The sequence below is a fragment of the Leucopleurus acutus genome, assembly GCF_964270905.1.
Source record: "Leucopleurus acutus genome assembly, chromosome: 1".
Classification (NCBI taxonomy): Eukaryota; Metazoa; Chordata; class Mammalia; order Artiodactyla; family Delphinidae; genus Leucopleurus; species Leucopleurus acutus.
In genome coordinates, this window is record NC_139142.1 from 166,345,488 (window position 1) to 166,370,260 (window position 24,773).

General features: G+C 46.1%; 1 protein-coding gene across 2 annotated transcripts in view; it reads left to right on the top strand.

The window, feature by feature from the left end:
• The window catches only part of SEMA4B (semaphorin 4B), an 84,384-nt gene that overhangs the window by 20,227 nt on the left and 39,384 nt on the right, over window positions 1-24,773 (top strand). For both annotated transcript variants that reach the window (XM_082838829.1, XM_082838828.1), the window contains one exon: window positions 5,013-5,168. The gene's annotated coding sequence lies outside the window, so the exon portion shown is untranslated. The remainder of the gene's footprint in view (window positions 1-5,012; window positions 5,169-24,773) is intronic.

Sequence of the window (24,773 nt, forward strand, 5' to 3'; positions counted from 1 at the left end):
GTTCAGGGCCTGAGGAGAAAGCAGAGAATGATGATGGCAAAGAGGGATCCCCAAACCCAGGCCAGGTGAACTCAGTGCAGGATGCAGAGGTGCTTGGGGACCACAGTTGCAGGGGTGACAGGAGGTGATGGAGGACTGGACCTCGAGAAAGTCTACACCTGCGTGTGTGTGTATGTCTGTGTCTGTGTGTGTGTGTGTGCGCCCATGTGTGTAGACATCCCTGGAGAGGTCTTGGGGGTGGCGAAGATTAAAGGAAAGACCGGGAGCTCTCCCAATGCGTGAATATGACAAAATCCTGCAGGGAAACAGACAATGCATTTCCAGGCATAGATCTCCAAAGCAGAAGCAGGAGAGGGCTCCTGAGAAGTCTTCAGAACAAAAACCGCCACTTGATAAGTGCTTACCAAGTGCCAGGCGCTAAACACTGATAGTAGCTTCAGTTACTCCTGCTACATGCCAGGCAGGCCCTGTTCTAAGCCAGCTGTCTAATAAGCATACAGTGCCAGCACATATATAATTTAAAATATTCCAGTAGCTGCATTTTATTTTATTTACTGTTTAAGAAGTACAAACAGGGGACTTCCCTGGTGGCGCTGGATAAGACTGCACACTCTTAATGCAAGGGGGCCTGGGTTCGATCCCTGGTCAGGGAACTAGATCCCACATGCATGCTGCAACTAAGAGTTCACATGCCGCAACTAAGTAGCCAGCAAGCCGCAACTAAGGAGCCTGCCTGCCACAACTAAGACCTGATGCAACCAAAAATAAATAAATAAATAAATAAGAAATACAAACAGAAATTAGTAATATGTATACCTAATGTACACATGGGTGATACCCAAGGGGAAAATTAGTAACTGCTCTGTATTTTAAAAAGTTTTTTTTAAGTGAAATTAACTGTAAAATATATTCTATTTAATCTAAAAGATGCAAAATATCAATTATCAGTGAGATGTTTCACACTCTCTTTTCTTATTAAGTCTTCAAAATCTGACGTGAATTTACACTTAACGGCACATCGCAGTTTGAAGGAGCCACATTTCAAGTACTCAACGGGTGCAGCTGGCTGATGGCTACTCTACTAGACAGAGTAGTTTAGATATATTAATTCTCAATATATGTACTTTAGATACATTAATGCACTGAGTCCCCATCATCATGCTTTTGTAATCCTCATTTTACAGAGGGCAGAAGCACTTTGCCCAAGGCCACCCAGGAGGAAGGTGGCTGAGCCAGGACCTGAACCACCAAGCTCAGCAAGTGTGGGCTGGGGATCTGGTCTCCTAACCGCTGTGCTGTGCTGTCACCATTACATGTCTCATCTCCCTTAGGACTTAAAGAAAAAGGCTGCCTGCTCTTATTCTCTCTGCTTTACAGAGTGGGAACTGAGGATAAGAGAGCCTAAATGGTCTTGCCCTGTAGGTGGTCCCAGTGGGATCTGAACCTACGTGGAGCGAAAACTTGGGAGACATCACCTCACACTGCAGTGCATTCCAGGGAAGGAAAGGGTGTGGCTACCTGCATCCCACACTGAAGGTTAAATCTGCTTTGAAAAGTTCAAAGGAGGGACTTACCTGGAAGTCCAGTGGTTAAGACTCTGCGCTTCTACTGCAGGGGGCATAGGTTTGATCCCTAGTCGAGGAAATACGATCCCACATGCTGTGCAGCACAGCCAAAAAAAAAAAAAAAGTAATTCCTGAACCTCTGCGTTTCTCATGACCAGCAATAACCTTCAGTGTGAAAATTTGAAAAGCCAAGCGCTTGTATTATTGCCATATCAAAGTGCCAGAGACTGGGTGGCTTAAACAACAGAAATTTATTTTCTTATGGTTCTGGAGGCTAGAAGTCCAAGATCAAGGTGTTGGCAGGGTTGGCTCCTCCTGAGGCTTCTGGGTTTGCAGATGGCCATTTTCTCCCTGGGCTTCCCTCTATGAGCATCTGTGTCCTAATCTCCTCTTCTTATAAGGACACCAGTCATATTGGATTAGGGCTCACCCTAATGACCTCATTTTCACTTAATTACCTCTTTAAAAGCCCTGTCTCCAAATACAGACACATTCTGAGGTACGGGGGGTTAGGACTTCAACATACAGATTTGAGGGACACTATTCAGCCCATAACACATGTGTTATATTTCTGTGATTACCAAAGCAACATATGTTCACCACATAACATTTGCAGAGATTAAGACACTAAGGTAATAATCTCTGCAAAGATCATTCTTTTTCGTAGTTTTTTGTGAAGTATATAAAGTGAAAGGGAAAGCCTACCCCTTTGTCTCCACTTCTACCCCCTCCTCCCCAAAGAGCACGACTGTAATAATGAGGGGCACATCTCACACCTTTTCTGGGCTTGTACAAGCTGCTGCCAGGAATGGCCTTATCCGAGCATCCCTACCTGGTCATGCCATGTTCTACATGGTCACCTGTTCCTGGAGAAAACATCCCTTGTGCTGGAGGGTGCTGTGGGTTAAATCTTTGTTCGCATTCACAATGATTCTATAATTGTATTGTAGGAGGTATACAAACTGTTCATTATTAGAGCTTAGATTTAAAAGGAAATTGTATAAAGAAGGCATATGAGGATAAGGGAGACCTGTCGGAATAGCTTCCGTAAGGCACTGAAATGTTTTGTTTTTAAGGGTGTGACTGGGATTTTTTTTTTTTAATTTTTATTGGAGTACAGTTGATTTACAATGTTGTGTTAGTTTCTGGCACTGAAATGTTGACTGTGCTTGACCTTAGGTACAGGGGGCAGTATATTATTTTTCCTTACTCCTTCTTCCTACTTAGCTGGATTTTCTACATTTTCTTAAATGAGTTTATATTACTTTTTATAATGGAGGAAATAAACAACTGTAATAGAATACTGCCAGGGAGAACAATGAAAAGGAGCTTTTAGTTCTCTTCAGAGCAAGGAGATGAAAGAAAGAGCAGGCCTGCTGCTAGATGCTGGGGGCGGAATGCTGGAAGGTGGGAACTCATCAGGCGATGGGGCCTTTGCCTTTCAGACCTGGAGGAGAAGTGTGTGTGTGAGTGAGTACCGTCGGGGAGGAACTAGCTCTTAGCTAGTCCAAGGTGGGTTAGAGAGTTTGTAAATGAGCTCCTGGCTCCTTGAAATAATGTTCTTTGGCCTGGATTCATTATATCCCCATCACTGGGCAATGGGACTCTGAGTCACTGCCTGTGGTTTTTGAGATATTACAACAGAAAATGAGCTGGAAGGTTGGAGAGGGTCAAAAGGCCATTCCCGATGTTAAAAGGAAAGAACGTGGAGACTTCAAACATTGAGTCAGAGGGCTGAGCAGGAATAAAGAGGTGATTTGGCAAGCCCCAGAAAAGGAAGCAATGATTCCTGAGAGCCAGAATGGGTTCACCAACCTCAGCTCCACAGCACCCTTGGCTTGAAATACTAGATGCACATATCCTTGGGTTCAGCAGGTCTCCAAATAGACTTCTTGTTGTAGTCTTGTAGTGGAGAGGGAGAAGTACAGGGTAGATACCAGTATAAATCAGTCGGACGGTAGCAGATTGAATTATCAGAGGCCCCAGATCAGTGGACTGATTGATGTCAAGGTCTGTGTTGAAAAGCTCTGGGGACTTCCATGGGGGTCCAGTGGTTAAGACTCCAAGCTTCCACTGCAGGGGGTGCATGCTGCGAGGTGCGGCCAAAAAAAAAGCCTCTGTCCTGTTCAACATTTTTAATCAATTGCTAGGGATTGGGGTACAGCAGAAACCAAAAAAGACACACCCCTGCCCTCATGGAGTTTATAAACTGGTATAATCTATTCGTTTATTAAGGAAAATTTGTTTTTGTTTTAAGGAAATACAACCACTTCTTTGACCTCATTGAGAGACGTATATGTAGCTCATGTAGCTATGCGTTCGTAGTTTACAGGACTTTGCTGCCCAACAGGTGAGACAGGTCACAAATCTCTGCACTCAGGTAGAGCCTGCAATGCCCTAGAGCAGTGTGACTGGGCAGCGTGTCCATGCAGGTGAGACACAAGTCACTCCCCCAGGCGCAGCCCCGAGCTGAGGCTACTCTTTCACTCACTGCAGGAGACCCCACTGCCTGTCCACTCAGCAGCCATTTCTCACCCCTTCCTTTCTAAAAATGCCACCATCCTCCTGCCTCTGGTTTCCACCTCTCTTCCCTGTATCCATATGCCTCAGTGAACGTTGCCCCCACCCCAGGAATGACCCCATTGGCCTAAGGAGAATCCTATGCCCCTTGAGGTGATTGGTTCAGGAAAGGACATGTGACCCAATCTGACCAATGTCCTGAGGGGAGGTCCAGGGAAAGGGGGAGGGTGACTTCTGGGAAGTTTTCTCCCTCTTAAGAGAAAGCCACAGTGTACCAGTTAGGAATGTGTTCATCAGCAAGTAAGAGAACACACCCCCCACCACCCACACCCTGACAAATAATAATTTAAGAGTGAAGATATTTAATAAGCTGTGTACAAACTCTGGAGGTAGGTGGTTCCTGGTGTTGGTTTAGTGGCTCCAATAATATTAGGATCAACATCTCTGTGACTGTCTTTGTCTTTCATTTACGGTGTCAAGAAGGCTGCCACTCCAGCCATTCTGTTCATGTTAAGGCAGGAAGAAAGGGGCTATGCCAGTGACACCTGTGCTTTTTCTGACCAAATCTTTCCCAGAAATTTCCTCGTACTCTCCCACTTTCGTCTCATTGGGCAGGACTATGTCCCATGGCTGCTCCTCACTGCAAAGCAAACTGGGAAAGTCAGTTTTCAGCCCTTCTTGTCCAAAGAAGAAACAGGATGGGAATTCCCTGGCGGTGCAGTGGTTAGGACTCGGTGCTTCCACTGCAGGGGGCCGGGGTTCGATCCCTGGTCAGGGAACTAAGATCCCACAAGCTGCACCGCGAGACCAAAAAAACAAACAAAAATAAAGAAGAAACAGGAAAGGGAGAAGGGGGTTGGAAAGTGGAACTGGGTTAGCTACAAACAGAAAGTGACAAACCTAATTTCTGAACATCTCAATGTCTAGAACTGCTGCTGCCATCTTGGTTCCAGCCTGAGCAGGAAGCAAGCACTCAAAAGGCCAGAGCAGAGAGATGGAAAAAACCCTGCATCCAACGTCAGCAACCCCAATGGAAAGTGAGAAAAGTAGGTGAAGACAAAGTTCACAGAAAAGGAAAAACAAGTAAGTAGCCCTTAAGCACAGGAAAAAATGCTCAACTTAACTCATAGTAAGAGCAATTAAAATTGAAATAAGACTGTTATACCACTTTTCACCTATCAGATTGGCAAAAATCCAAATGTTTGACAATACATTCTGTTGGTAGGGCTGTGAGGAAGCAGGGACTCTCATGCGTGAAGGGCAAAATGGCACAATCTCCTGTGTCAGGGAAGGAGTGAACAAAGGAACCATGAACTGGGGTCTTTATGTCCTCACTGAGATGCTGTATCAGCTTACCTGGAAACCACCCTCTCGTGGGACTTCCTATTAAATGACACAATAAATGTCCTCACTGATTAAACCAGCTTGAGTACGGTTTCTGTTACCTAGAGCCAAAACTATCCCAAATGATGCCCTGCCCCCCACCCTGAGCCCAGGAGCAAAGTTGTTCTGTCCAGAAGCCAGATCACAGAGTCTAATTGGGTCATTCAGGGACTGGCCAAATCCAAACAGGTACAGGTCCAAATGCTGAGGTCATCAATGACAGCAAAATCCCCCCCCAGAGAAAGGGCCACAAGCTGTTCCAAAAGCGGTGGGTGGGCAACTGCCTAGGGTAATATACAATCCTTACGGTCATGAGAGGGGGCTGCAGCCTGAGTGGTTAAAAGGCCTGATGGAGGGGCTTCCCTGGTGGCGCAGTGGTTGAGAGTCCGCCTGCCGATGCAGGGGATGCGGGTTCGTGCCCCCGTCCGGGAGGATCCCACATGCCGCGGAGCGGCTGGGCCCGTGAGCCATGGCCGCTGAGCCTGCGCGTCCGGAGCCTGTGCTCCGCAACGGAAGAGGCCACAACAGTGAGAGGCTCACGTACCGCAAAAAAAAAAAAAAAAAAAGGCCTGGTGGAATCCAATGTAGAGATGATCCTAAAAAGTTGGAACTTGGGGTGATAAGATGACTACCTTGGGCTTTCTTGATCTGATGTCTTCAGCTGTTTGGTTCATCTGATTGTCTTTATTTGAATTTCTTATTCACTGAGCAACTTTCTAGTTCCTGAGGATTTCCAAACTGTGTGGCAATTCTATACCTGACTAAAATGAATCAATTAGCATTTGCTTTGTCTTTTGAAATATTACTAGTGAAGAATGGACAGACCCAGTGGAATCTCTCAATCCTCTCGCACCCCATATTCCTCACTAATGACCTTCCTGGTCTGAGATGTGGTTAAAACAGTTGACTCCTGCCCTCAAGCTACACCACTTCATGTATTGCATTTCATAACCCCTGACCTCTATACTGAACCCAATGACTGGAACAAACTTCCAGGCTATTCACAGTCAGAGTGCATGGCTACCACCTGTAGTGTACTACAGCCCCATCCATGTATAGGCCTGCATCAGTCCTGCCCAAGTATTCACTGCCATGAGAATACCTGGCTTCTGGGATTGGGAGACTTCATGACTCTGGGGATCCAAAGAACTTGGTTGGCTCCCTTCTAGGACGGAGGCAGGACAAAGGCATAATCAGTAGAACCTCACCGAGGTTGTACTGCAAGGGGTACTCTGATGCCCCTAGGAATAGCCCTGGGTTGGCTAGAGGCAGTAAGAGGTGTACATGTGGGCCAGGTATCCCTGGTAGTGGTTCATGTTTGACCATGTGGCAGCCCAATGATAGGAGCAGGAGGGTGGGAAGGAGTATGGGGTCTTTGGCAAGGATGGAACAGTGAGAGGAGGTGCCAGGTAGGCCACCATGCCTTGGAGGCATAATGGTTGTATCTCCAAAGTTGTGTAGATGCTGGCCTCCTTCTTGACAAATATTCAGTCCCAGAAGGCCTCAGTCTTCGGGCCTGATATTCTTCCAGACTCCTCTCAGACCATATTTCCAGCAAGTGTCCTGCCATCAGCCTTCCACCCACTCTGAATACTGCTCTCAGCACATTTATGTTTAGTTTATACCCTGCTGTTAATTTGTGATTGTTTGCAAGTTGTGTCATGTGTGTATATCCTGTCTAAGGTAGATACAGCCCCTGAGATCAGGATCTGTCTTGTAGTTTTTTTTTCAATCTCCATTCTCCTCCTCCACAAACACTACCACCAGCAATAACAATGAGCACCTAATACAGGGCATTATGTATTGTAGACAAAAATGCTTGTAAATAAGGTAATATCACCAATGCTCAGAGGTTTGCCCCCATGGCAGACAAACACTATGCAGGTGAAAAGCTGAGTTTTCAAAGCTGAGAAATGTGTAGAGAGGAGCTCTTTACTCTCACAGATTATTTTATGAATGAGGTATCCACTTGCCCTGACAGGGCTGTGAGAATCACAAAAGAAGTGGAAGGCATGTTCCATAACCTCACGGAACATATTAACCTGGGAAGACTCTTCACAGAACTGGAAAATACCTAAAACAACAATTTTCAGACATCCCATCCTCCTGCTTTAGCAGATAAACGTAAAAGAAATTAAAGTCAGAAAAATTTGCTTTGGCGTTGGAAAATCTGAAATAGCTTTTTCTAGAAGTCTTACTATGAGTTTCCTTGAGATGTCAACCTAACTTATGTGATTTGTGTTTTCAGCTTTTCAGAAATGTATTTCCTTTTTTAAAACTTCCCTAAAGTAAAGTAAAATTGTAAATATGTCGTAGTCCGGGAAGACCAAGGTGCTGATTGTCTCCTGGCCACGAGGGGGCATGGTCTCCCTAGTTCTGAGCTCAGGAGCCGACTATGGTGACCCCAGCTGTGCCCAGGCTCAGCCTAGCTGGGACTTCAAGCCCCTCCCTGTAGCCCAGGTCAGGGTCTCAATGGACACCAGACCTCTTCTCCTTTTTGGGCAGCTCCTGCAGCGGGTACATCTTGGGTGCGGAAGGCGACGAGCAGTCAGGCTGGGAGGAGATCATGTTTAAATTACAGACTGGGCAGGAGTGATGTGCTGGCAGCTTCACCCAGGAGCCAGAAGGGCGGTGGTGTCTGGGGCATGACCTTGGGTAGCTGGGTTGCTGGTTAGGGTGTTGAGCAGAGCCTGGCTGGCGAGGCTGAGAGAGCATGCGTGTGGCAACCACAACAGAGGTGGGGGCCCCACGGGGCCTGTGAGATCCATTGTCCTGCCTGGCCAGCTCCTACGAGCCCTGCCAGAATTGGGACTGTGTGGTGTGGCCCAGGCCAAGTCCACACTTTTCAGCAAGGTCCTCTGCGGTCTGGCTTCAATCTGCCTTCCTCAACATTGCCTTCTCTAAAAGTAGCTCTTCTCCTGCCAAGCTGAATGACCTGCTCTTCCCCCAAATGACTTGCACTTTACTTCACTCACGTATTCATTCACTTATGCATACCATGCAATAAACATGTATTGAGGAACTTCCCTGGTGGTCCAGTAGTTAAGACTCTGCGCTCCCAATGCAGGGGACCCAGGTTCCATCCCTGGTCAGGGAACTAGATCCCGCATGCCGCAACTCAAAAAAAAAAAAGAGATCCCACGTGCCGCAACTAAGACCTGGTGCAGCCAAATAAATAAATAAATATTAAAAACAAAAACAGGGACTTCCCTGGTGGTCCATTGGTAAAGAATCTGCCTTCCAATGCAGGGGACGCGGGTTCGATCCCTGGTCGGGGAACTAAGATCCCACATGCCGTGGGGCAACTAAGCCTGCACAACACAACTACAGAGCCCACGCACTCTGGAGCCCATGCACCACAACTAGAGAGAGAAAGCCTGCACACCACAACTAGAGAGAAGCCCGAAAAGATCCTGCATGCCTCAGTGAAGACCCCGTGTGCCACAGCTAAGACCCAACGCAGCCAAAAGCATAAAGAAAATAAATAAAATAATTTTTTTAAAAAAAAGATAGGATCTTTACATGTATTACCTCATTTATTCCTATTTAAAAAAAAAAACAGGACTTCCCTGGTGGCTCAGTGGTTAAGAATCTGCCTGCCAATGTAGGGGACATGGATTCGAGTCCTGGTCTGGGAAGGTCCCGCTGAGCAACTAAGCCCGTGAGCCACAACTACTGAGCCTGCATGCCACAACTACTGAAGCCCGCACGCCTAGAGCCTGTGCTCCACAACAAGAGAAGCTACCGCATTGAGAAGCCCATGCACTGCAGTGAAGAGTAGCCCCCGTTCGCACCTAGAGAAACCCCACGCGCAGCAACAGAGACCCAACGCAGCCAAAAATAAATAAATATATTAAAACAAACAAACAAAAAAGCAAAAACAAAAAACAAAACGTACTGAGTGCCCGCTGTAGCCAGGCACCATGGAGATACAAGACAATGCGCCTTCACGGACAAGAGTCTTATGCCTCCATATCTTTATTCATGCTTTTCTCCCCCTCACTCTCTGCCTGGCCAGATTTTACCATCCCTCAGTGACTTCCTACAACCTCCCCAGCTCCAGGAAGTCCCTTCTGATTACTCCAAAGTGGGGAAAGTACTTAGTCTGTCCCATTCACTGTTATATCCTGAATGCCTAATACTGTCCCTGGCTAGGGGCTCAGTAAATGTTTGTTGATTTGAATGAATGAAGTAATCTTGTTTGTCTCTGCCGTCACAGCCCAGGTTGCCTAAAACTTTCACTTGGCAAGTCATCAAGTCCTGCCTGTGACATCTCTCCTACTGAACTGCTGTGTTTATTACCACACAATGCTTGGTGGCTGGGTTAGGCAGGGCTCTTAACTCCCAAGGTATGGGAAGGAGCTTATTGGCTCATTGAAACGCACCACCAGCAGATGGGCAGGAAGGGTTGAGCCTGCCTTAGGGACGACAGGAATCTGAGATTATCATGTCAGGACACCCTGCTACTCATCATGGCTTCTCTCTTTGAGGTCTTCATCCCCTGTTTTTTGCAAACAGGCTTTCTGCATCCAGAAAATCGCTGTCGTTAGTCCGGATTTATATCCTTCGAGCTCACCAGTCCAAGAGGAACAGGATTTTCCTCTCCAGCTCCAATTTTGAAATCCTGGTAAAAGCTCTGATAGCCTTGTTTTTCTGGATCACATACCCTTCTCCTGGACCAATCACTGTGACCAGGGGCAGTGATGTAGACTGATTGGCAGCCCTTACATGGATGGCTGAGTTGGACCAGAGAAAGAGCAGTTTATCCCCCAAAAGATGATTGAGAGAAACAGGCATGGCCCTTGGGAAGAGCTGGGACCACCACCCTGATGTGTATCTACAACAGTGGTGGTACCTATGTTTTCATGTATATTCCCTGTTATTGGGGGTAAGAAGCATTTACTGATAACAAGAACTTGAAAAATATTGGCTGATTTATAGGAAAAGGAGTTTAGTGTTTTGTCTTGTTTTTGGCTGAAATCCCTGGTGGATCTTCCCTGGTACTTTGCATGAGCCTACAATTGTCTGTCTTGCTGCCGCTGCTGTGGGTGGTGTCGTCTGTCCCAGGGTGTGGAACTAGAGAGAATCCTGGTAGCCATGTTATGACTTGAGCTGTCACTTCTGTTTTTCCTTCTGAGAAAACCTTCTAAGCCCAGCAGTGTGCGTAATACTGGCTTTTTGTCTCAAATGGGGAATGGCTCTAAGACTGGTTTTTCTATTTGTGTTTCTTTGTTTATTTTGATAGAAAGCAAAGATGGCAATTTTGTAAAATGGCACCTTCCTTGAATGGTCTCAGGAATGGGGCCTTTTCAAAAGATGAGGCATGCCTCTCAAGAGAGCATCAGGATTTCAACAGCCCTATTGCATAATGTCATTGTACCTATTTCTTTGATGAGGAAACTGAGGCTCGGTGGTGGTAACATGCCAAGGTCACAGAGCTATGGGAAGCGGGGAGGAGGACAGAAAGACTTGTCTGGATGGAGAGCCACGCGCCGGAGGCTTTGCATATCTCAAATCATTTAATTGGCACTGCAGTCGTCTGAGATCAGAATAAGATGACAGGCTTGGACATTTTTAAATGCCTTGCCAAAGGTCATAGAGGCAAATAGGGCTGAGATTCATTGATTCCAAAGCCCATACTGTTTTCACGTCCTTATACTGTGTGACCTCGCACAGGTCACTTTATCTCCACGTGCCCCCATTTCATAATCTGTAGTATGTAGATGATAATAGTACATGCCTCCTCGGTTTGTTGTGAGGGTTAAATGAAATGTCTCTTGCACATAGTAAGTGAACCTATTGTTGTTATTATATCATGAGACCTCCCTCCGGGTCACAAGTCAGGCCGCTCCCTGTTGCAGAAGAACCAGATCCCGTAGGAGCCCCTTCCTGGCCCTGGTGCTCCTGAGGCCCAGCTGCAGGTGCCTCAGAAAGCCTGCAATGGGAATAAAGGGAACAAAGCCTCCAGGTGCTGGTTGATGCTTTCTCTGGCTGCAGGCCCATTTCCTGCTCAATCAGGTTGCTCTTGGCTGGCTGAGCTCCTGGAGTTGACCACCGCCCCCCTCCACTGCCAGCTGAGGGCTGAGCACTGGGCCTAGTGATGCAGGACGAGGCCCAACTGGGATATGCCCTTCCTTTCTGGAGCCCAGCCCTGGGATCTCACCGGCTGAAGCTGGAAACCTTGGGGCGCTGGGCCCATCTTCCAGCTCTGCGGCCTCAGTGAACCCCCTCCCATCCTCCATTGGTGGGGTGGCCCTGGGGGGAGAGGATGGGTCTCAGGGACCAGGATCAGAGACCTGGGCTTGAATGCCAGCCCCAGGAAGGAAGCAGTGGGGCCCCCTAGGCAAGTGGCCTTTCTCTCTGCCTCTCAGTTTTCCTAGTATGTAGGTTTAGGAGGTTTGCTGGTTCCTGGATAAAGCCCTTGAAAGCCCTAAAAATTTCTTGGGGCCCCCAACATGGCATGTAAGAGATGGAACTTCCAACCCAATGGAGGCTGATCTTAGTTCAACACAAACTAGATCATGTCTCACTAGCCTTTCCTGAAACCCACTGCAAGCCCTGGCCTGCTGCCCCGCCTGCCCTCTCCCCCTGCAGCTCCAAACACCAGCTTCTCGAAGTTCCTTGAACAGGAATTTATTCCTGCCTCGGGGCTTTTGCACTGGCTGTCCTTTTGCACTGGAACACTTCGTGCTCCAGGTCTTCTCGTGGCTGTCCTTGTTACTCACGTCCTAGTTCTCAGGTGCCACCTCGTCCGGGAAGCCTTCTTTGGTCACCCCCTCATCTAGCCCCATCCTGTTTCATTTCACTCAGAGCACTCACCTCTCTCTGAAGCTACCTTGTTTTTATTTGTCTCCCTTTCTATTGTCTGTCTCTCCGCGGGATTCTAAGCTCCATGAGGAAAGGGCCTTGCCTGCCTTTCCTTCTTCTGCCTCCCCAGCTCCAGAGCGATCACTGGTGCTCAGGGGCTCTCTCTAGATGGCCCCTTCTGTAAGACCCACTTAATTTTTTTTTTTTTTTTAATTTTTGGCCATGCTGTGCGGCATGCGGGATCTTAGTTCCCCAACCAGGGATTGAACCCTATGCCCCTGTGGTGGAAGCACAGAGTCTTAACCACTGGACCGCCAGGGAGGTCCCTGTAAGACCCACTTTTGAACGAGGGTCTTGGTGGCCATTCCCTTCACGCCTCTCCACTCTGGGCAGTGGACCAGAGCTATAGTGAGGCAGCTTTGCAGGTATGAAGTCACTTTAGATTTCCAAAACACTTTCACACGCAGTGCCTTATTTAAACCTCATGTCACACCTACCTGTAAGGCAGGTAGGGCAAGATCAGAAGCCCCGTTTTATAGATGAGAAAATCGAGGCTCGCAGAGGCTTAAGGAACTTGCCTAAGTCCATATGCGTCATAGGTGCTGATCCAGGACTAGACACTTATGAAGCTCTTTCCAGGACTCCAAGCCAGACATGAGAATGCCTTAAGAGAGAAAAACCTACATTCCAAACCCATTTTTCCATTAGTCATGTTACAGATGCGCAGATATTCAGAATTATTGTGTGAGGGGGTAGTACTCTGATCTCCGAGGTTCTTTTCTGCTCGGTTTTTCTTTTTTTTATTTTATTTTATTTAAAAAATTTTTTTATTGAAATATAGTTGATTCTAAGTTTTTCTAGAACTCTATGATATATGTGTTACCCCCTTAAGTCATATCCAGGGAAACTCTAAAATTTGCCCTTTTTCTTGGCTGAGAAACCCCAGTTTCTTCCCTGCTCTTTAGTAGTGCCTCTACATAGTACCTAGTACCTAGTGCTTAGTGCATAAGTACATAGTACTTTGTACTCTGCATAGTCGTATGTCACACCCAGTTTCACATATATTCAACTACAGATGAGGCTCAGAGAGACAAAGGGACTTGCCCACCAGGAAAGTGGCAAAGGCAGGTCTAGAACTCAGCTGTAGAACCAGCTGGCCTGACTCCCAGCAGGGTGTCCTGCCCACCATGCTTATCTGCATGTGAATTCACTTCCAGCTGCATGGAAGATGGAGTTCTTCAAGGCATAAATGGTTCAAATCCTAAGGCCATCTTTAGATGCCTTTAGTAGCTCATTAAGAGTTTATTAAAGTCTTGCCATGGCCTTCTGCTAGATCTTGCAGCAAGAGAGGGAGGAGATGAGAGGCTTCCAGCTGCACCCGTACGATGGAATACACAGCAGCTCCTCCAAAGGAGGGCTATACTGATTGGTAACTTGATTTGTATGTGCCTATGTGGCTGTGCAGGCGAACATAGAGTCAGTTTGGAAAGATGTACTTCAAAATGTCAATAGTGCGACTTCCCTGGTGGTCCAGTGGTTAAGAATCTGCCTTCCAATGCAAGGGACGTGGGTTCAATCCCTGGTCGGGGGACGAAGATCCCACATTCCATATGGGACAACTAAGCCCATGCGCCACAAATAGAGAGAAGCCTGTGCGTCGCAACGAAAGATCCTGAGTGCCGCAACTGAGACCCGATGCAGTCAAAAATAAATAAATAAAAATAAACATTAAAAAAAAAAAAGAAAAGAAAAGAAACCAAAATGTCAATAGTGGCCTCTCTGGGGATGGCCTGCTGGGTGATTTCCACTCTCATTTTATGCTTTTTGGTATTGTCTGAGCAAGCGTTTCCTTTATAATCAGAAATAATAATAATAAAGCTGTTTTTATCTTAAAAAGGAATTGAGAAAAGCCATTGAAGAGAAAGGAATGGGAAGAGCTCTTGATAGGCACGTGACCAATGTTTTCGGTCAAATCACTCTGGGAATGGAATGCGGGAAAACCTGTGTCAGCCACTATCGGACCCTCTACTTGGGGGCCTTTCAAAATACGAATGTAATAAGGAGTAATTAGACATCTTCCTATGAATGAGGCCAGCACTTATAATCCTCTTGGCACTCTCTTTGAACAGCTCTCATCTTTCTCAGACTCCAAACGATTAATGTCACAGCCCTTCCCAAAGATTGTGTAGTGGCCCTCGGAAGAAAGCTGAGAAGTGAGAGGACTTGTTTATGGATAATTGTCTGAGTGAGTCAGAACTCAGTCAGAGAGCTCCAGGCCGTTAACTTATCTGCCTGAACCTATGAGTCAGGATCAGTCCAGCCCAAGTTGCATGTGTACGTGCCTCCCTGCCCTGCTCTCCCAGGCCAGCTCCCAGCCTTCACACATGCACACGCACAGGCTGTCACCAGCCTCCGCATCCGTACGTCCTGAGAAGGGTGCAGGCACACTTGGCTTATTCATCTCTCTCTAGGAGGTGCCCACAGCCCTCTTGAGTGCTGAGCTCAGGCTGTAAACTAACGGCAAGATATGAACCATAAAGGGAAAGTAAATAGTAGTCCTCCCTTTCCCAGAAATGTTGCAATAGCCTAGCCGTAGCTTAGAGCATGTATTTTGTGAATAACCAAAAACAACCTATATGTCTGTCAATAGTGGTCAGTTGTAAAACATTATGGTATATTCAGAGAATAGAATACTATGCAGCTGTTAAAAAGAATGAAGTAGGGACTTCCCTGGTGGTCCAGTGGTTAAGACTGTGTGCTTCCACTGCAAGGGGCCCCGGTTCGATCCCTGGTTAGGGAACTAAGATCCTGCGTGTTGCTGCACGGCCAAAAAAAAAAACAGGAATGAAGTAGACCTAGGTAAAGTGACATAGGAAATGGTTAGTTTTAAGAATAAGAGGGAAGTTGCATAGCAGGGTGTATATTATGTTCCCAATTGTGTGAATGTGTATTATGACTTTTTAAAAAAATATTTATTTATTTATTTGGCTGCGCCAGTCTTAGTTGCGGCGTGTGAGATCTTTTTTTTTTTAACATCTTTATTGGAGTATTGCTTTACAATGTTGTGTTAGTTTCTGCTGTATAACAAAGTGAATCAGCTATATACATACATATATCCGCATATTCCCTCCCTCTTGCATCTCCCTCCCACCCTCCCTATCCCACCCCTCTAGGTGGTCACAAAGCACTGAGCTGATCTCCTTGTGCTATGCGGCTGCTTCCCGCTAGCTATCTGTTTTACGTTTGGTAGTGCATATATGTCAATGCTACTCTCTCACTTCGTCCCAGCTTACCCTTCCCCCTCCCTGTGTCCTCAAGTCCATTCTCTACATCTGCATCTTTATTCCTGTCCTAGCCTTAAGTTCTTCAGAACCTTTTTTTTTTCCTTAGATTCCATATATATGTGTTAGCATACGGTATTTGTTTTTCTCTTTCTGGCTTACTTCACTCTGTGTGACAGACTCTATGTCCATCCACCTCACTACAAATAACTCAGTTTCATTTCTTTTTATGGCTGAGTAATATTCCATTGTATATATGTGCCACATCTTCTTTATCCATTCATCTGTCGATGGACACTTAAGTTGCTTCCATGTCCTGGCTATTGTAAATAGTGCTCATGCGAGATCTTTAGTAGTGGCATGTAGGATCTTTCAGTTGCAGCATGCAAACTCTTAGTTGTGGCATGTGGGATCTAGTTCCCTGACCAGGGATGGAACCCGGGCCCCCTGCATTGGGAGCATGGAGTCTTAGCCACTGGACCACCAGGGAAGTCCCATGACCCTTATTTTTTAAATTATAAATGGATATCTTCTCAAAGGATAAAAACTACAGAAAAATTTAGACTAAGACATGAAACTCCCCATCGCCACTTGTAGAAGTCAGGATAGGCTAGGTTATGATGTGGTAACAAACACCTCTAAACATCTCTGGCTTAAAACAACCAAGATTTCTTTCTTGCCCATGCTTAAATTCCCAACGTGGCTTGCATAGGCTCAGCACTTTGTAGTCAGCACCTTAGTCATCATTAAACTCTTATGATGCCACCATCCCAACATGAGGCTTCAGGGCTCACCACTGCAAGGGAAGAATGCATGAGAACTGTACACTGGTTCTTGAATGCCTCCCCCAGAAGGGACACGTGTCACTTTTCCTCACATTTCACTGGCCAGAGCAAGTCACGTGGCTACACCTAACTTCCAGACAGTATGGAAGTATTGTTCTCCTATGTATCCAGAAAAAGAAGGGAGCTGGAAATATTGGTGAGCTCTGGTAATGTCTACCACCCACCCCAAACCAGCTGCATCCTTCCAAGCCTTCGTGTTTAATTGATATACATAGTAGTTCTACAGTAATTTAAAAATAAAACACAGGTTTGTTAGTCAGACAGACCTAGCTTTGAATCCCAAGGAGGTTATTCACCTGCTGAGTTCCCTTAGACAAGATGCTTGATCTACCCAAGACTCAGTTTTCTCGCCTGTACCTGCTTCCTGGGCCAATGCAGACATGAAATGTAGTAGTATAAATGAAACCTTTAATAAACAGTAGCTTACAAAAGTAGTGATGTCTTACTAGGAAATAAAGAGTACTTGAGGGTGGTTGTTTAGAGGGCTAGAGGTGGGGTGTACAAAGAAATATGGGAAAATAAAGTCCCTTTCCATCTATCAGAATTTTTTTGGGGGGGGCCATGCCCTGTGGCATGCAGGATCTTTGTTCCCCGACCAGGGATCAAACCCATGCCCCCTGCACTGGGAGCACAGGAGATTTAACCACTGGATCACCAGGGAAGTCCCTATCAGAGTTTTCTAGGGCAATATCTGGACGAGTTTTTCGTGTACCCCATGGCCCCAGCTGTGATGTGGGCTGGGAGAGAGGAGCATCTTATTGGCCCCAGCAGTAGCTGCCTGGTGAGATGCAGCAGTGGATCAGGTGCAAAACAGCTGCCCTGCATCAACCAGCCCTGTTCAGTCGATCTGGGCTCTACTTTTTCCCACCCTTGTCTTCCCAAAGCTGAGTGTGCTGTTGAAGAGATTAGCTTTCTAGTTAAAGAAGGACCAGCCTTCATATATAAATATGTTGTTTGAAGAAATAACAATTATCACAGCTTTTCTAGAGGACAGTCTGGCAGCATGTATCAGAAGGCTTAAAAATACACAGACACTTTGATCCAACAGTCCACAGTGAGGAATTTATCCTAAGAAAATAACAGAACAAGTGAATAAAGATGGATTTTTATTGCTCATAATGAAAAATTGAAAACCTAAATGTCTAGACATAGGAGATTAAACAAACTATAGAATGCTTCATTTATCCAACTATATCTAGACGTGAAAGGATGTCAATTGTCCACTGAAAAGTTATATGGAAAAGAGCAATATGTATATAAAAGTGTAGATAGATAGATGATAGATAGATAGGTAGATCTCCTATGATCTCATTGTTGAAAAAGTATATAGGGAATTCCCTGGTGGTCCAGTGGTTAGGGACTCTGCACTTACACTGCCAAGGGCCCAGGTTCAATCCCTGGTTGGGGAAGATCCCACAGGCCGCACTGCACGGCCAAGAAAAACAAACAAACATATACAAATATATACCTTATATATGCTTTGACATTGCAAAAGGATAAATGCCAGAATATTAGCAGTTATTTCCTCCAGGGGGTGGGAATATGAATTTTTTTTGGTTTGTGCAAAGAACATGATTAAGTAATAAAAGACAAAGTTATTTAACTGTGTCTTTTTTTTACCACTGTGCCACCAGGGAAGTCTCTATTTAACTGTGTCTTCAGCAACTTTTCACTATCAATCAGTGCTTAAGGTAGTCTGCTCACCTCTGGAGGGGCCTGGGCCCTTGGCTAGGAGTCAGAAAACCTTGGTGTGATCTTGGGCAAGCTACCTGGGGTGGGAGGTATTCGTACAAACTTTTTACAAATAGATACAGACACATAGAAAGGACCCACATTGTGCCTGAGATCTCACAGCTCAGGGCACCTGAACTGGATTCTGAACCGAGGTTTCCCGATACTGGGTTAGGATATTCTTACACTACCTTACAGCCACCCCTCTCTGAGCCTCATCTCTAAGGTGACAGGGTCAGAATACAGTCCCTTCCAGCTGAAAAGATACAATGTTCACAGGAAGTTGCCCCTCCCCCCCATTCCTCATGCATCACAGGCCCAAGCAGTTGGTATGCGTGCCCTATTTGTCAGATGCCAGCCTTCCCCAGGGGAAGGGACTCCAGGCTGGGGGCTGGAGAGTTCTGGCCTGCCCAGGGCCATCTAGAGGGGGTGGGGGTGGGTGTACTCTTTGGCCAGGCATCTGGCTGGCTGCCTACAGAGCCAGGCGAGAATTGCCCATGAGGGCTGGCTGGGGGCCGAGAACTTGTTGTCTTTCCCTTTAAACAGACACAGGCTGTGTGTTGAGATTCTGGAAACATCTGACCTTTTGCAGAGCATCTCAAGAGTCGTCATGGAGGGCTGGAGAGAGGTCCTTCGCTTTCTGTAAATGCTTTAACCCTTTCCACGCAACACTTAACAATAATAACAAAAAAGATCAGTTGCTGGCCAGGAACTAGAAAGATTTGTTGGGCCTGTTTCCTTTGGGTTGTCTGGGGGAGTTAAGTCATGCCTGGGGGCAGAGAAGAGACTTTTAACCCAGACATCTCCTGCATTGCTTTCTCAGCTCCTGGTCTTGGGGGCCAGAGCCTAGAGTGAGGTGAGGAGCTAAAAGGAGAACAAAGAGGGCCTGGGACTTTAGGGCGGAAACAGGAACTGCTCCTTTGACTGACTGAGCGATGTATTCCTTCATACTTCCTACAAAGGTTTACATTTGTTTACAAATAGGGCACCTGCTGTGTACCAGGCACTGCGTGAGGCAACACAATGGCAGCACAACTGGCAAGCAAACCCAGATGGAAATGTCCCATGCCTTCGTGGAAGGCTTATTTTCTGGTGGAGTAGGCTGTGATAAAATAATCATAAGCACAATGTCAGATAGCAATAGGGTTAAGTGCTGGGAAGGAGACAAGCCGAGCTGAGAGTGTCTGATGGTGGGGATAGAATTTAGGAAGGTCAGAGGAGGCTTTCCCAAGGAGACCTTGAGCAGGGGTCTAAAGCTTCTCTGCTTGGGACTTCCCTGGCTGTCCAGTGGTTAAGACTCCACACTTACGGTGCAGGGGACCTGGGTTTGATCCCTGGTCGGGGAACTAAGATCCCACATGCCACGCGGTGCAGCAAAAAAATAAATAAATTCCCACTAAAAAAATAAGTAAAAAATAAAATGAAGTTTTCCTGCTTGAAGATTGAGCACAATATCGGCATGCAGCACACACAAGTTTGTTAAAATGCAGAATCTTAGTCCCCCGCCCAGGCCTGCAGAATCTAAATCTGCATTTTAACCAGATCGCCCAGGTGATCCGAGTGCATATGAAAGTTTGAGAAGTGGTGCTAAGGGTTGAACTAGGAGTCACCAGTCTCTGTACAGCTTAAAACTGGAGGAGAACCTTCCAGGTAAGAGCCCTGGGGTGGGAGGGAGCAGACAGCGGGATGGGAGTCAAAGGCTATTTGTGTGCATATGTACAGTGGACCCTTGAACAATAACAAGGGTTTGAAATGCACGGTTCTGCTTCTATGCAGACGTTTTTCAATACATATGTATTACACGGTCTGCAGTTGGTTGAATCTGCGGACGCAGAACCATGGATACAGAGGGCCAACTGTAAAGGAGGGTTTTGGACGGCTCGGGTGGGTACCCCCAACCCCCATGTTGTTCAAGGGTAATATTTTTTTTAAGTGGGAGAGACTTGGGCATGTTTAAAAGCTTTTAGGAGTAAACCAGTGGAGAGGGAGGGAGTGGGGAGGAAGTACAGTGAGGGGATAGACAGAGGAGGAGCAGTTCCTACAGTGTAGGTTTCTCAGCTTCGAATGCAAGCTGGCATCACCTGGGGAGCTTAGAAAATGCTGACGTCTGGGCCCTCCCCAGAGGCTCTGATTCAAATGATCTGCAGGTGCAGCCAGCTTCCCCAAGTGACTCCAATGTGCAGCCACGGGTGGGGAGGGGGGCGGGGAACCTCTACTGTGCTGGAAAAAAGTCTAGGAAGTGGAGGGCGATGAGCAGGGTCTGTTGGTGCCCAGGAGGGTCCCACATTCTGGAAGGTCCTCACATTTAGACATATGATGTTATTACCAAATGTATTTGTACCTATAGCCATTGTATTTGTGTGGGTATGTTAAAAAGCACTAATTTGTTGTGTTGAAACATTTAAAATAACTGCATTGGTTGTAACCTGGTTTTGGCATGTTCTCTACCTAGCACAAGACTACCACCCTTTTCCTGAAAGTTGCCTGGGTCTCTCTCAATGCAATTAGGAAAAAGATAAGGGAGACCCCATCCGATGACTTCTATTCTGTATGTGAAGTAAAGGGAGGGTGTTGGAAGCTTGGGGAGAAGGTTGAAGAGGGTTGTTACAGAGAATGGTACAGAGAGGTGACCACAGAAATAAGTAGGACAGCCAGGTGGTGGTGAGGGTCCATCTGGTGACCTGGACTTTGCAGTGGAACCTTCTGCCCTGAGTGGCGCTCCCCAGCCACTGCTCAGGAAGAAGCACTGAGAAGGTGGATCACAGAGCTCATCCATGGCTTTTGCCAGACAGTGAAAATATAGCAGCAACAGAGTTTAGGGAACTGAGACAATAACGCTGTTGGAATGGTGAATCGTGGAATCTAAGTTGGGTAAGGAGGGAATGAAGGAAGGGGAAGGAGAAATGGGATTGATCAGGAGAAGGTAGAGATGCTGGTGAGGTCCAAGAAGGGTCAGAGGGAGTCTGTTAAACCAGAAAGCTAGCTGGAAGGAAAAGAGACTGTGCCAGAGAGAGGGATGCCTGAACCGAGGACCTTGGAAATGGAGCCAATTACTGGCAGTAAATGGGAGTGGTGGCTGAGGTGAGTGGGGGAGGGCACTGGAGATCTGAGAAACCAGATTTAGGACGTGTCTTCCACGTGGATGCTGAAGTCATTAAGGACAATGACAGGACTTTAGGTGAAGAGAAGGATGGGGAGCCACGTGCCAAAGTCTCCAGTGACTACAGGGGAGTGGCCAGGAAGTGGGTGGACAGCCTCAGGGCATTTACCAGAGGATGGAAGAGTGCGGTTCAGGAGAGGCATGGGGATATGATCATGAAATGTGTGGATGGAGCCTCACGTCCCAGGAGACCTGGGAGAGGTAAGGGAGGGGTGCAGGGTGGAGGACAGCCAAGAAGTGCAGGGTATTATGGGAGATGCCAGTGAGGTAGAGAAAAAACTCAATGAGGTAAAGGTTTTAAGAATATGGAAGTTGTGCTCAAAGTTAGCTTTCTCCACCTGCAGCAGTGGCCATCATCTCATCACTTGGGAACTTATTAGATATGTAAATTTTGGGGTCCCACCTGAATCAACTGGGTGGGGCCCAGAAATCTGTGCTTTAAAAAAAAAATTTTATTGAAGTATAGTTGATTTACAATGTTGTGTTAATTTCTTCTGTACAGCAAAGTGACTCGGTTATACACATATATGTCCTTTTTTTATATTCTTTTCCATTATGGTTTATCATAGGATACTGAATATAGTTCCCTGTGCTATACAGTAGGACCTTGTTGTTTATCCATCATATACATAATAGTTTGCATCTGCTAATCCCAAACTCCCAATCCTTCCCTCCCCCACCCCCCTTCCCCCTTAGCAACCACAAGTCTGTTTTCTATGTCTGTGAGTCTGCTTCTGTTTCATAGATATGTTCATTTGTGTCGTATTTTAGATTCCATATATAAGTGACATCATATGGTATTTGTCTTTCTCTTTCTGACTTCATTTAGTATGATAATCTCTAGGTCCATCCATGTTGCTTCAAATAGCATTATTTCATTCTTTTTTATGGCTGAGCAATATTCATATATATATATATATTATATATATATATATCTCCACATCTTTTTTATCCATCTGTCAATGGACATTTAGGTTATTTCCATGTCTTGACTCTTGTAAATAGTGCTGCTATGAACATAAGGGTGCATGTGTCTCTTCAAATATAGCTTTGTCTGAGTATATGCCCAAGAGTGGGAAGCAATCTGTGCTTTTAACAAGCTTTTTGGTGATTTTTATACATGCTCAAGTTTGAGACCCACAGGAATATGGTATTGGGAAAAGTAATTCACTTTATGGAAAAAAAACACCTGAATCTCATGAAATCTATCATCACATGAAAAAGTGGACTCCATATGGATTAAAGACCTAAATGTGTCCAAAAAACTATGAAGTTAATAATGTAGGGCTTCCCTGGTGGCGCAGTGGATGAGAATCTGCCTGCCAATGCAGGGGACATGGGTTCGATCCCTGGTCTGGGAGGATCCCACATGCCGCGGAGGAACTAAGCCCGTGAGCTACAACTACTGAGCCCACATGCCTAGAGCCTGTGCTCTGCAACAAGAGAAGCCACCGCAAGGAGAAGCCCGCGAACCGAAATGAGGAGTAGCCCCCGCTTACTGCAACTAGAGAAACCCCGCGTACAGCAACAAATACCCAACACAGCCAAAAATAAATAAATAAATATTTTTTAAATTAAAAAAAAATAATGTAAAATGTTAAAGAATATCTTTGTGACCTTGGGGCAGGAATTAACTTTTTTTTTTAAAATAAATTTATTTATTTATTTTTGGCTGTGTTGGGTCTTTGTTGCTGCTTGCGGGCTTTCTCTAGTTGTGGTGAGCCGGGGCTACTGTTCGTTGTGGTGTGCGGGCTTCTCGTTGCAGCGGCTTCTCTTGTTGCAGAGCACGAGCTCTAGGCATGTGGGCTTCAGTAGTTGTGGTGCACAGGCTTGGCTGCTCTGCGGCATGTGGGATCTTCCCGAGCCAGGGCTCGAACCCGCGTCCCCTGCATTGGCAGGCGGATTCTTAACCACTGCGCCACCAGGGAAGCCCCACAATACATCTTGCAAGAAGGCATATGAACAAAAGCATATATTAGACACCTTAAAATGGTAGCCCGTGCGGGGAGGGGTGGAAGGAAGTGGAAAGATAAAAGGAAATGAACAGCCACATTAATCAGGGACCCTGTGCAGACCATGGTGATAACATGCTGTAAACTGAGAAGGTGATTAACTCAAGCCTCTCTGCACCTGAGGTCCCACAACCAGGAAAGGGGGTGGGTGGAGGGGGATCAATAATGTTAAAGATAAGGCTTTTTTTCAGTACATTAAAGATGTTTCTCTTTTTTTCAATAAAAGGCTGGAAAAAGGTTGGAGGAGGAGGACAGGCAGGAAAAGGAGGTGGGCAGAAAGGGCAGAAAAAAGAGGAGAGAGAAGAAAGAAAAGATGATGGAGAGAGAGAAGGGGGGGCGGGTCGTGGACGTGGACGGCATTCTTTCCTGGGGTCTCTGGGCTGGACTGGAGACGGAAAGGGTCAGGGTTGCCTAAAGCCCTCTGGAGCTCTGAGGCCCCACTGGGAGGCCTATATTTCAGAAGCTCCTCTGAACAACCCGGGCTCAGCAGGACACGACGCGCTCCGTGTGCAGGAAACTGAGCAGTGCTGATTTTTGCATATCTTCCTGTCTCCCCCACCAATCCAGTAGTGTGTGGAAGGCAGAGTTAATAAAGTGATTGGACTATTTTTAAAGCCATTTGCACAAATAAAGTGCACCACCTTAGGTGTAAACACAGCGACCACTAATTGGAGACTGTGAGTAGGAAGGAAGAATACAAAGAACAAAAGGTAATGAAGAAGTATGTAAAGGCTTATTGATAAGGATGCTCGTCTGGACATTATTTATGATAATGAAAAATTAGTAAAATAAGTTAAATGTCCAATAGTAGAGACTTGGTTAAAAATGTATGCCACATTCATACAATAGAATACACTAAAAATGAAGGTATGAGAGAATTTTTGATGTTAAGGAAAAATGTCTGTGATATATTGCTGTCCTAGGGAAAAGTCACAAAGAGTATGCACTGAATACTCTTTTTTTCTAAAAAATGTAAATGTTTAACTGCGTAGAAAGGAGACAGGAGTATCTTCACCAAAATATTAACAGCAGTAGACTTAAGATCATGCACTTTACAGGCATGTAAATTGTATCTCAAAACAAAGTTTTAGAAAATATTAACACTAGTGGTATCTGGGTAGGGTGATATTTTTCATTGTGTTTATGAAAAAACTTTATGGTAGTAAATATGTGTTCACTTTTGTAGACAGACAACAGAATAGCCACTTCTTTCTATGTGTGGGAGAGCATTCTGTGGGGAGTCTGGCAGTCCCTTACCCCACTCTATCTAGAGGAGAGGTGGCAGAGAAATGGCAGGCACTTAAGCCTAGCCTGGCCTGGGAAAAGGCTGGCACTTGGCCTCTGTTTTCACCAGCCCCTTGACCAGCCAGCTCTGGCCAGCTCAGCCACTTACACGGCCAGAGCTGGTTGTTTCAGGAACTGCCCTAAGAGCTGCTGTTGCTTTCCTGGAAGATAGGAGAACCAGGAGG